Source organism: Mytilus californianus, unplaced genomic scaffold (genome assembly GCF_021869535.1).
Source record: "Mytilus californianus isolate M0D057914Y unplaced genomic scaffold, xbMytCali1.0.p SCAF_11, whole genome shotgun sequence".
In the NCBI taxonomy this organism is placed as follows: Eukaryota; Metazoa; Mollusca; class Bivalvia; order Mytilida; family Mytilidae; genus Mytilus; species Mytilus californianus.
Genome location: NW_026262593.1, coordinates 48,476,241 through 48,489,386, shown reverse-complemented (window position 1 = coordinate 48,489,386; position 13,146 = coordinate 48,476,241). Strand labels below are relative to the sequence as shown.

Sequence of the window (13,146 nt, the reverse complement as noted above, 5' to 3'; positions counted from 1 at the left end):
TCATTTCAAACCGGGCAGAAGAGGTAAGAATATGCGAAATATTGTTCAAAAGATAATAAATGCTGATAGCTGTTTATCTTTTTCTTTTGATTAATTTCTATGTAAGGTTTGATAGTTTTAATTTTCATTATTTATCTCTTTTCTCTTTTATTTTTAACTGTTACTACTCCTAGCAAATCAGCATATGCTCTTACTTGATTCCGACAAAAGTTATTGTAAAATGCTACACTATTACTCATTTTAATAATATTGATAACATCTCTATTTTAAACTCTATATCCATATTTACGAAACACTTTTATGTACGAGGTGTAGAGCTATATGGGAGATAGTGTCACTCCTTATCTATAGGGAATGGTTTCACCCAATTAACCGTATTTTAACATTTAAACACTTCTTGTCATTGTGGACAATTAATGAAAATGTTTGGACAATACTCTAGATTTCTCCCTTAGGGCAATGGAAGAATTTCAACGATTTTTTTTAATGATCTATTTGTGAGATAAAATTAGTAAATATTATCCCTAGCTTTACATTTGTATCTGGTAACTCCTATATTTGGACGGACTTTAAAAACCGCAACACACATTCGAGTGAATTTTTAATTTCAAATCATGATTAATCTTCATATTCTTGCTATTCACGCTTACCATAACTCTTTTTGATTGGAAAACAGAATTACATGGCTTATCTGAAATTATTTTACATGCCGGATTATTGACGTCGTCTGAATTTCTTGACGCGAGATTTGATACTCATGCATGATTGTTTTAGGTTTATTTCTTCGTGAAATATTTCTTTGAATGCATACCCCAATGTAAATCGTTGTATTTTCTGTCTCTCGCACAAACTAAAAGTTTTTTTGTTTTTAAAACTGCAGTTTTAAAAGTAAGCTAGAAGAAATTGTTTCGAATAAGGATATACGGTATTTTTCAAAATGTATTTTTCTTTCTTAGTTCTAACATTTTTTTCGACATTAATAGAAAAACACCAGCTGTAAATTTGCAATCACATTCCAAAGTTTTGAAACTTCTTGTGATAATAATATTCTTCCACTACTTTTCATAGGAAAAAAACTCATAAGGGGTTCAGTGCATTTTTTGTAAATCTCAGTGTGATATTTTCTGAAATCTAAGACTGATTTGTTCATGTTGCTCAGTCTTTAATTTTCTATGTTGTGTTTTATGTACAGTTGTTTGTCTGTTGGTGTTTGTTTTTGCCATGGCGTTGTTAGTTTATTTTCGACTGATAAGTTTGAATGTCTCTTTCAGTATCTTCCGCTTCTCTTTTGTAATTCTTAGTGTTTGTTGTTGAGTTTTTTTTGTTTGTTTGGTTTTTCTTATTTCTCAGCGTGTATTATTAATAATTCTCCGTGTGCAGTTTTTTTCCACTGAAAAAAATTTAAACATACTAGTTTTGGCAAGATCGGCTTGCCAAAAACGCTGTGTCATGTTGAACGCTTATGTTATGATACTGTGTTCAAGTGTGTTTCAAAACTAGATAATGCTAGGTTCACTGCCAGATAAAAACAATTATATTGCGTCATCCCATTTTAGATACTAGAGTAACGATACTGGTTTTTTTTATTTATAAATATGTATTCGTATTTGAACTTCCAGTTATAGTACAACTACAATTCATTTATAATTCTTTTGTAGTATTCACAACACAGTTGTAAAATGAACGTCAAGTGTATATTTGCAGTCGTAGCAGTGCTATTAGTCAACAACATAGCTGCGCTAGGTGGATATGGCTCCGTTGGATATGCTAGCAGTGGGTATGGTCCCGTTGGAATTTCAAGCTTTGGATATGGCGGATATGGTGGCTGAGCAGGTATTGGTCGGATAGGAGGTTTTGGCGGAATAGGTGGTTTTGGAAGAATTTTGTCGTAAGGATATGATAATCCTCGATTTCGGATGAAATACGTCCCTAAACAGTACCAAGTTATTGTACAGAAATATGGTACTGGTAACATTGCCAGATCTTTTATGTCTCAGTGGCTCAATCAGAATAAAAAATACTAAAAATGTGTAGTCTGATTTCAATATAAACATACCTATTACTTTGTATAATATAATTTTTTCAATAAAAGAAGACTTTTGTCGATATGATATTTGATATTTATTTTTTTTTAAAGTCTTGCTTAACCAAATAGCAATCAGTTTTGCGATTAAGTAATGTAAGGCTGTACTTTACTATAGCTAGTCGAGCATTTCTGTATAAAAATGTCCGACATACATGGAACCCAATGAAATTTATTCAAAAAAGTAAACTGCTAATTACAAAAACATAATTGTTTCAATCGGAAGTCTTGTTCATGTTATACTCTGAACAATGTAATCCGAGTTGGAAACCTGATAAATGAAACATGATTGGAGAAATGACATCACGTGAAGTACCACAGTACTGAATCCCACACGCGCTGACACCAAAAAGTATTTATCTTTGCATATTAGCTTAAATGTACCGCCAAAACTATGAATTGAATTTCTGGTCATTTAATCTCCTTGGTAACAGACAGACACACACAATTGAAGAGTTTGTTTTTTGCACATCAATAAAAAAGAATATAATCAACAATCCCCAGGAAAGAAGACGGCCCTTTGCTGTTTAGATTAGAGACACATATCCTCGCTCAGTTAGCGAAAGCTAGATCACATGTTATATGATGGATCTTTTGCAAATTATCTGGTGTTTAGAATTGAAAATTACAAAATTTCACATTATTTAATTTCATATGAAAAATAAATGACTAGATAGAAAATATTTCTCTTTGTTGAAAATTTACATATAACCATTCTTTATATGACGTCCACAATCGCATACATGTAAATGATCAAATCATTACAATGAAAACAGACATATGTTTGTCTTGAACACCTATGTATATATCAACTGATGACGGAGATCTTTCCTCCTTATTGTTATCTTACCAGTGCATATTTTGAGTTAAAAGGTATTTTGTGGTTTTTGTATCATAAAATCACTTTTAATGTTAGTAATTGACTTTTAAAAACTCATTTTGATAAAATAACACATAAACAAACATTTTATTGTTCTTAACACAAGTAAACCGGCAATGTTGGGCCTCCAGACTCTATCAGAATCGAAAGACAGACCTCAATAACTGGAATTTCATAGTCATTTGTATCATTTTAATAAGGTATCTGTGTCACATGGAACATTCTGCATGTCACCCTTGAAATTACGAGGATCCGTCAAGTTGTTTATATCACTATCTAAAATGAGAGTGTATTAAACCTTATTTAGGTTATCAGGGACAAAATGAACTTATTTGAAGTGTTACGTTAAACACAGAACATTCTTAATCTGGAAGGCAAAGAACAGAATTTTAGTAGGCTTTCGTAAACCAACACGAGGTGCACGTCATATTTAATTTAGATAAAACTTCAATTTGCTTCGTTCAAATTAAGAAAAAGATCAAAGAAGCCAGATGATTTAATTTTTATATTCAGATATATTGATGATGTTCAAATAGGATATACATTTTCCAACTCATTCGAAATTCAAGAGCTTTCAGCTGCTACTCAGACTTTATTAAACGTCACCAGTATCTGGGCAGAAAGTTAATGAAACCGGGTTATGTCAAAGAACGTCTCGTCCTTTTTCTAAAAAGATGTTTATCGGAAGATACCAAGACCTTGTTACAATTTATTCCGTATTAACTTCACAAATAATACATTATGGTCTTGAGGTATAGATTCTAGGTACTGACGTTGTTTATCATCTTAATGACGTCTTATAGTTTTCTTTTATTTGTCTTTGTATATCTTTAAACTTGACTGTTTAGTCCATATTTTGATAATATCCTTTTGGTGTTGCTTGGTATGTATACATCCCACCATTGTGTTATTGTGCTATGGTTTTTTTTTTAAATTTTTGTCTTTCATTTTTGCTAATGTGCTGTGTCTATATAGTGTCTATTTCGTTTTTCCTTGTTGACATAGTTGTTTGTTTTATAGTGATGAGAATTATAACACAACTTTGACTGCTGTACCCCTATTTTTATACATTTTGTAACTATTATGTCTGTTTATATTGCTAATACATTGTGGCCAATATAATGGAATGCTATGCAACTGTCATACAAGTAAAGGGTTTAACTAGCTATAAAACCCGGTTTAATCCATCATTTTCTGCAGAAGGAAATGCCTGTACCAAATATGACAATTGTTACCATTCGTTTGATGTGTTTGAGCGTTTTAATTTTGCCATTTAATAAGGGACTTTCTGTTTAGAAATTTCCTTGGAGTTCGGTATTTTTGTTATTTTACTTTTTATATAGTACTGCGGATTTTTTTTTTTAAGTAAGACTAAGTGTCGTATTTGTATCCTTCCAATTTGCACTCTTAAAATCGTTTTTGTAAAACAAACTAAATTTTAAATAAAACTAAATTGACATTGAATTCGATAAAATTTTATTGGAAAATGCAGAATTCAAGGGCATTTACTGATATTTCATTGAGGAACGGACAAATCTAATTTCTGGGTAATTTGCATAAAGTAACTAATTGGCCGTTACTTCGATTCAACTATGAATCAACTGCGAATCTCTTGTATTGTATGTCTCTGTTAATTTGTACTGGATTTGCGGCATGTTTGGATATTTAAATAGATTGCTTAGTTCGAAATTATTTGAAGATTATTAAACAACAGTTAATGGTTACTTTATACGTTCATTTTAGTAATATTTGTTAAATTTATCATTTTTTAAAAATATTTAGTAGACTTTTTTAACAATACCATAGGAAAAGCACGTACAGGATTATTTGGTTAAGATCTATATCTCAATTTAGTAGTATTATATATACATAAATAGGGGATGAAGGCTGTAAAACATGAGAAACATTTTACATAAACATATCAAAAATTAAAGACCACATGTATGATTGCTTGTTGTTAGATGTACATTTAACAAATACAAGGCACTGCTACATGTATAAAATGGACAACTTTGAATGATGAATCTTAATAGTTAAACAGTATAAATATATACAATATATTATTTCTAATCTAATGTAATACTCATAAAATAATATCAAGTGAAAGTAGGAGGAAAAATGGAATTTTTTTATAGTCCAGTCGTGTTGCACGTGACATGTGAAAATCAACGATTTGAGGAAAACTCATTTGGTTAGTCCTATGAATAAGAGTTCGGTTGATATTTCATATTCAACGTTTATATCTAAATTTTGCCTTTTATTTTGATAGCTGATCACGATCGCATTTCAATAAAACAGAAACTTAAAATATCAGTCTAATAACTAGGAAAAGCGAAAAGACACATTGTACTTATAAGTATGTTCAACGGTTATTTTGTTACTGTCATGAACACACCACAGACTTTAACAGCTGAGAGTTGAAAAGAAAAGACGTTGAAAAGTGTCATTCATACATATGTCAATCTTTGTAACATCGATTCAGATAAATTTGAATAATGAGCGCCTACAATCAAATGTTTATTTTGTCACAGAGTATACGTATCTTTGTAGAGAAAAAAAATATTACATTTTTCGGGCTTTAGGTTGGCCTTTCATGTACCGAACGCAGGTGAAGGAAGTCAATTTAGAAGTTCTGTGATTGGATGTAAGGGTATAATATATTTGTCTATTTATTTATGAATAACTGCAGTGTGTATATTTACAATATAAATTTTGAAACACATTATATATATATGAATTATTCGAAAAGTCTACCAAATTTTCATAAATTTTATGTAAAATGACGGTGGGCATGGATACCATAAACAAGATCCGTTCGAAGATGGCCATGATACCATTTTGACTTCAATTTCTAAAACAATAATAATAAATTACGAATATTATACATAATTGTTTTGTCCAGGTTTTTATTATAAAAAGTGGTATATTTAGAAAATGTTAGTATTGTCGCCTATGATAGAATAAATACTACCGTTTTCCCTGTAATATCGATATAAATAATTTCAGAATAATGATCGCTTAAATCAAGTTTATTTGTCTCATAGCATGCGTATAAACATTCATTTATATAACATAAACGTACAAATTTGACTGCACCAGATGCGCATTTCGACAATTAAATGTCTTTCAGTTATGCTCGACGCTAGACTATTTAAATCTAAAATTCAATACGAACGTTGAGGAGTTGATCAAATAAAAAAGGACATAAAGAACAGCCAAAACCGGACAAGGTACCAGCTCTTTGCATGAGGGAGATATATTCCTGAACTTTAAATAATTTCTTAAATGTTATATAAAAGCAAATTTCAATCAATCAATATTCGTATTTTCACGCTTGAACGTAAAGGCTTCTGGGCTGGTGATACCTTTGGGGACAAATTTTGAATTAACTTCAGAATAATGAGCGCCTGAAATCAACGTTTTTTTTTTTACAAGACCAAGCGTATCAACATTCATTTTGAATTAGGAATAATTTTTTTTCTGTTATGTCTAAACAATCAAATGGACTGTCCTTTTTATCTGTTTGGCACCTACAGATACAGGGCCAACAAGGGTGACTCAGTTACCCGTATGTTGAAAGGGAGAGAACCAGCTTATTATTTTAGACTATACACACACCGTATCTCAACAAATTTTCATGGTATTTTTTGGGGGGTGGAGATCAACAATTAAAAATAATTTGTTGATAAACTACGTTACGTCCAACGACGAACATTAAATGCATACTCAGGACGATAATGTTAATTAAAGATGTTAATAATGTTTATAAGATATGAAAACAAGAATCTTTGAACTACAACGACGGGCAGAATGAAATTTTAAATATGCGTCTTCCCGTAGTATCAGCCATTATTTTTATTCCGAGTGAATTAGTCGTTGCTCATACTCCACAATGCTCGTACTAGGCGAAGAAGAGGTAAATAAAAGCAACAGTAGTATACCGCTGTTCGAAACTCATAAATCGATAGAGATAAAAACAAATCCGGGTTACAAACTAAAACTGAGGGAAACGCATAAAATATAAGAGGAGAACAACGACACAACAAAAACACAACATTAAAATGTAACACGCACAGAAACGAACTATAATATAACAATGGCCCTTTTCCTGACTTGGTACAGGACATTTTAAGAAAAAAATGGTGGGTTGAACCTGGTTTTGTGTCATGCCAAACCTCCCGCTTTTATGGCAACGTCAAACACAACACCAAAACGACAACATCACATGACAGGACCACAATACAAATAAATGGGGGAACATATAGAACAAAGAAACACACGAATAATAGGTAATAAAAGGTACTAGGCTTAAAATTCAATACGCCATACGTGCCTCTCGTTCACACAAGACCAACCAGTGACGCTCAGATGAAAAAAGTTTGAAAGCCAAAACAAGTACAAAGCTGAAGAGCACCGAGGACCAAAACTTCCAAAAAGTTGCGCCTAACACGGCCAGGGTTTTCTGCCTTGGACAAGAACATCCTTATTATTAAGAATAATTTATAATTTTGCAAACAGTAAATTTTATAAAATGACTATATAATATATATACATGATAAAACCGAAGTGGGGACTAACTACAGAATAAAAACGGATACATTACATAAAACAACTTAATCCAACACATAAAAATACACAGCCGAGTTAGCCAAAGCCTCAACGCACAAAGTGACGTCACATTTGAAATTCTAAAAAAACACACAAAGTGACGTCACATTTGAATTTGTAAAAATATTTCCCAAAAATAAGATAGGATTAGGATTGATTCAAGATTAGATTTGTAAAACTGACATTACATTTATTAATAACAATGAAAATTACAATACTTAAAAATATCAAATTGTGGTAGTAATTAGATAATTAATTGTATTATCTAGCTATGTCGGTGTTTCTTCTGAATCAAACTGTAAACCAAATATATCGTATAAATTTCGTTGAACCAAATTAAAATCGAATAAAATACGAATTTAATTTACAATCTTTGATTTGCACTCGATGAAAAGCACGTACGCTACCGCGAGACAAACCAGACGATCGAATTCCAGAGACACACATGTAAACGCCATCGAATGTGGCTGTAAAATGTGGTGATTGATTGCATATTTTTTACACGTGGACTATTATTTCATGTAAGAACTCTGATTAATTCTTGGTCTAATTCTAAGTAATAAAAAGATTGATGATGATTGGTATCATTTTTATCACATTGTCAAATTTTTTGGAAAAATATCTGGTCGAAATAAAAAAAAAAAACAAAAAAAAATTGTTACGAAAGACTAATGTTTCACAATTTGATAGATTGTTTTTTCTTTTTTTGATATTTTCATGGTTTTCTGTCACTTGACGTACACACAGTTAATTATCAAAATATCCCCGATTTATCTTTGATTTTCTTTATCTAACTATTTCCTCTTTTTAAATATTTTAACTGTTACCACTCCTAGCAAATCAGTAAAAGCTCTAACTTGATTAAAAAAAAGTTATTGTAAAATGCTAAGATATTACTCGTATTATAATTGTTGATAAAATGTCTATTTCAAACTCTATATGCATATTTACGAAGCATTTTCATGCATGAGTCCAAAAGCTCTATGTGGGATATGGTGTCACCCCTTATTTATAGGGAATGGTTCCACCCAATAGACTGTATTTAGACATTTCAATAATTCTTGTCATTGTGGACAGTTGAGGAAAATGTTGTGGCGATACTCTAGATTTCACTCTTAGAGCATTGGAAAAATTCATTTTTTTCATTAACTTTAATGGAGATATTTCACTTTTAATCTTTTTTAATCATTTGCTAAGCACTATCTTGTTTTAGTGTTGAAAGGTGCAAATGCTTTTATATTTTGTGATATCTTGAAATGTTTTCTTTTTAAACCAGTTTTAAAAATGATCTATTTGTGAGATTAATTTAGTGTACATTGGCCCTAGCTTTATATTTGTATCTGGTAACTCCTATATACTGACGGATTAAAAAAACCGCAACACACATTTTGGATGATTTTTTTATCATGATTAATTTTCATATTCTTGGTTTTCACGCTTACCATACTTCTTTCTGACTAGAAAACAAAAATCAGGCTTATCTGAAATTATTGGACATGTCGGATTATTGACGTCGTATGAATGTTTTGACGAAAGATTTGATACCCATGCATAAATGTTTTAGGTTAATTTCTTCTTGAAATATTTCTTTGAATGCATACCCCCACTGTAAATTGTTTTTATTTTCCTATCTCTTGCACAAACTACAGCTTATTGTTTTCAAATAATCTGCAGTGTTTATAGTTAAATCGAAGAAATTGTTTCGAAGATGGATGTAAGGTATTTTTTATAATGTGTTTCTTTTTATGACTTTAATATAAAAAAAACAGCTATATTATGCAATCACATTACAAAAACGAAATATTTTTGAAACTCCATTACGTATTTGTTTCGTCTCTAATTTTCAATGGAAACAACTCATTGGGTCCAATGCACATTTTGTTTTATTCTCATGTGTCTTTCTGAAATCTAAAAGATTAATTTGTAATTCTCAGTGTTTGATTTATAAGTTTTTCTGTTTGTGTGTTTTGTTTTTGTTTGTTTTGTTTTGTTTTGTTTTTAGTTTTTTGTTTTTTGTGATTTTTTTTTATCTCGGCGTGTTTTATTAATGATTCTACCTGTGTAATTATGTTTCCCCCAAAAAGGCTTAGACATATTAATTTTGACAAGATCGGCTTGCAATAAATTTTGTATCATGTTATGATACTGTGTGCAAGTGTGTTTCAGAACAAGCTAATGCTAGGTTTACTATCAAAATGAACGTCAAGTGTACATTTGTAGTCGTAGCAGTGCTAGTCAACAACATACATCGCATGGTAGATATGGCCCCGTTGGATATGCTTGCAGTGGATATGGTCCTGTTGGATATGGTCCCGTTGTTATTCCAAACATTGGATATGGCGGATATGGCGGTGGAGCAGGTATTGGTTGGATAGAAGGTTTTGGTGGAATAAGTGGTTTTGAAGGAATTTTGTCTTCAAGATATGGTAATCCCCGATTTTGGATGAAATACGTCCCTAAACAGTACCAAGGAATCGTACAGAAATATGCTACTGGTAACAATGCCAGATCTTTCATGTCGCAGAGGCTGAATCAGAATAACAAATACTAAAAATAGGTTGTATGAATTCAATATAAACATACCTTTTACTTTGTATAATATATATTTTTCAATAAAAAAAGACTTGTTTCGATATGATATTTAATGTTTGATCTTTAGGTCTTGCTCAGAGCCGAATAGCAATCAGTTTTGCGATTATGAAACATAAAGTTGTACTTTACCATGACTAGTTGAGCATTTCTATATACAAATGTCCGACCTACATGAAACCCTATGAGATTACTTCGAAAAGGTAAACACCTTACGAAAATATAATTGCTTCAATCAGAAGTCTTGTTCATGAAATACTATGTACAATATGGTCAGCTAGGGATGATGACTGATTAATGAATCATGTTTGGAGAAATGACATCACGTGTATTACCACATCAATGAAACCCACACGAGCTGATGCATATGCATTTGACATCATTAAGTTTTCAACTTTGCATATTAGATTAAATGTACAACCGAACATCAATAAAAAGATCAAGGAAAAAATAAACAGCTATTAAAGTCATGTTAATATTTCTTATGATAATCACGAAACACATTTGTAGGTTATAAAGAAGTAAAATTTTGTTATAATTTGCATATTTTTATTTGATGAACAATTCATGATTACGTTGTTACCGTCAATAGTTTGCTGGTAAAATTAACAAAAACGTTTTAATTGATTAAAAGCGAAACAAAAGAGAAAAACTATATCCTTTATTTAATATGTAATGTAAACTTTTCGATCAAATGTCATTTTAAGCAGCGTAAAAATCAAATAATCGAATCATTTGAACGACAAGGTATAGCTTTACTTCCGTCCTTTCATCAGTTATTACGCAATTTGTCCAAAAATTGCAAAATCAAACAAAAATTCAGTTTTTAACCATCTGCAGACATTTTTATAATCTGATTAAATATTCAGAAATATCCCATAATATAATTCACACAAAGTAAACATAAACTGTGAATTTTAGTAAAGATTGGAGAAATGTTTGAAAGTGGAACTAGGATTCATAGAAAAAAATTAACCTTCTGCTTTCAACTAGCAATTTGCCTGCTTTCTGGCATGTATATAGGATCTTGGGCCTGAACATATACAATATAAAAAAATGTGGTATGATTCCCAATGAGACAACTATCCACCTAAGATAAAAAATATAAATAGTTACATATAAGCAAGTATATGTCACTGTTTAGCCATCGAAAAGCCACAACGTAGAGTAAGCTATAAAATGTCCGAAAATAAAAACAAAATGTAAAACAATTTAAACGAGAAACAAAACGAAACGTCCTGAATAATGTAAAAAACAGTTAATGAAAACACATGCCACTGACTTATTATATGCACATGAATAATGCGGAGGGCTCTGACATTTTTTAGACTGTTTAACCCTCCCTCAAATATTGAACACTGATGTAACAGCAAACGTTAAACATCAGTTAACAAAGGTTTGCTGTTACATCAGATCGACCCAAAACCCTTCAGTTTACGATCATTACTATATATATAAGCGGGTCATGGGAAGTAAATACAATGTCTAAGTTCACAATGGTCCAATCAATACATGTATTGTTAGTTATACAAACAGGCTTTGAAAATTGTGTTCGGTTGCCCATCAGAAGGATACTATCACAAAAAACAAAAATACTAATCTTGTATTACAGCAAATGCTATGTATTATATATATCATGTTGTCATATAATTATGGTATTTTGTCTAGAAATAGACAAATATAAGACTTAATGATGATATAAAGGAGTTAAACTGGAATGCCAATTATATTAATAGATCTTCGATAGATGTGAAACTAAATTGTAATTTCATGACTATACAAATGAACTCAAATTGGCTTTTTATGGAAAAATAATTTTACACGTCATTTTCGCTATTTCAAAATTTGTGTTTCGTTCTATTACCTGATTACTTATAAAAGATAAAGGATCAAGAAACATACGAGCATCATCCCCATTTCGGGATTTTAGAAGTAAAGGATGATGGATAATTTCATCGTTGATGCTCAATAATTAGGCAACATCACGTCATTCTGTGAATTCCCATTCGAGACCGGTATGTTTTATTGAAAAATTGTGATTGCTTGATTTCGGTTATAATTTGGTTTTCAGTTATAACGTTTAATACTTTTTAACTCGAATTCGCTTCAGACGTCAAGAACTAGCCTCGAATGCGGAGGATTTTGCGTGTGATTACCAATCTGAGCCAAATTAAACGATTAAATATACATACAAGCTCTGGTGTAAAACTCCTTTCTTTGAAGTATGGCAACACTACACAACTTGTTATATTATAGAAATCCTAGCATTTATTTTGTAATTATTTCTTTTAAACGGTTCTATAATGAATAGGTTAAGGCTGTCCGGTCAGTTGTTGATACGAAACAAAATTAAAGAAATAACGTTATTGGTCTACGAACACTCGTGTCAAATCTTTCCTTTTTTTGCGGTGGGCCCCCTTTTTAAGGGTATGTCGATGACCGACTAGCCTAAGTAATTCATCTAAGTGAAACATGGCCAGTCAACACTGAAGTTGTGAGTACGAACCCAGCTAGTACTAAGGTGCATTCGACTGAAATTAAAATTAAATGGGATAAACAGTTTCCTTGCTGGTGGTTGGTAGTCCTCTCCGGATACTGCGGCTTCCTCCTCGGTCAATAAAAACTGACCGTCATGATCTAACTAAGAGTGCTTAAACACTATGAAATCAGTTTGTCCTTATAAGAATATTGGATCCACCACTGCATAGACTGGATATCCTTTGTTTACGATGGTGATGATGATGATGATTGGCTGTTTAACGTCAAGTGTCAAGTAAAATACATATTCAAGACGAGAATGTGTTAATGGCATATGAATTTGAACCCCGTTTCGTTCTAGACATACACACTTAACCGAATTTTTAACGTGCTTGTTCACAATGTGACAATTCACAGGAAGGTGTGTAACCATGTGACACATTATTCTGATTCCGGGCCGACCAGTCTTTGCTCTCACTCCTAAGTGACGCGTGCGAATCAGCAAAAC

The 13,146-nt window shown here is 31.6% G+C and overlaps 1 long non-coding RNA gene across 2 annotated transcripts; it reads left to right on the top strand.

The window, feature by feature from the left end:
- LOC127720990 (uncharacterized) lies at positions 1 to 9,902 on the top strand. Of its 2 annotated transcripts, XR_007991021.1 has the most exons (3): positions 1 to 23; positions 1,659 to 1,777; positions 9,831 to 9,902. It is a non-coding gene; the product is annotated as an uncharacterized LOC127720990 (long non-coding RNA). The 2 variants fall into 2 exon arrangements; XR_007991020.1 differs by lacking the exon at positions 9,831 to 9,902 and having other exon boundaries at positions 1,659 to 2,118.
- The last annotated feature ends 3,244 nt before the right edge of the window (positions 9,903 to 13,146 follow it).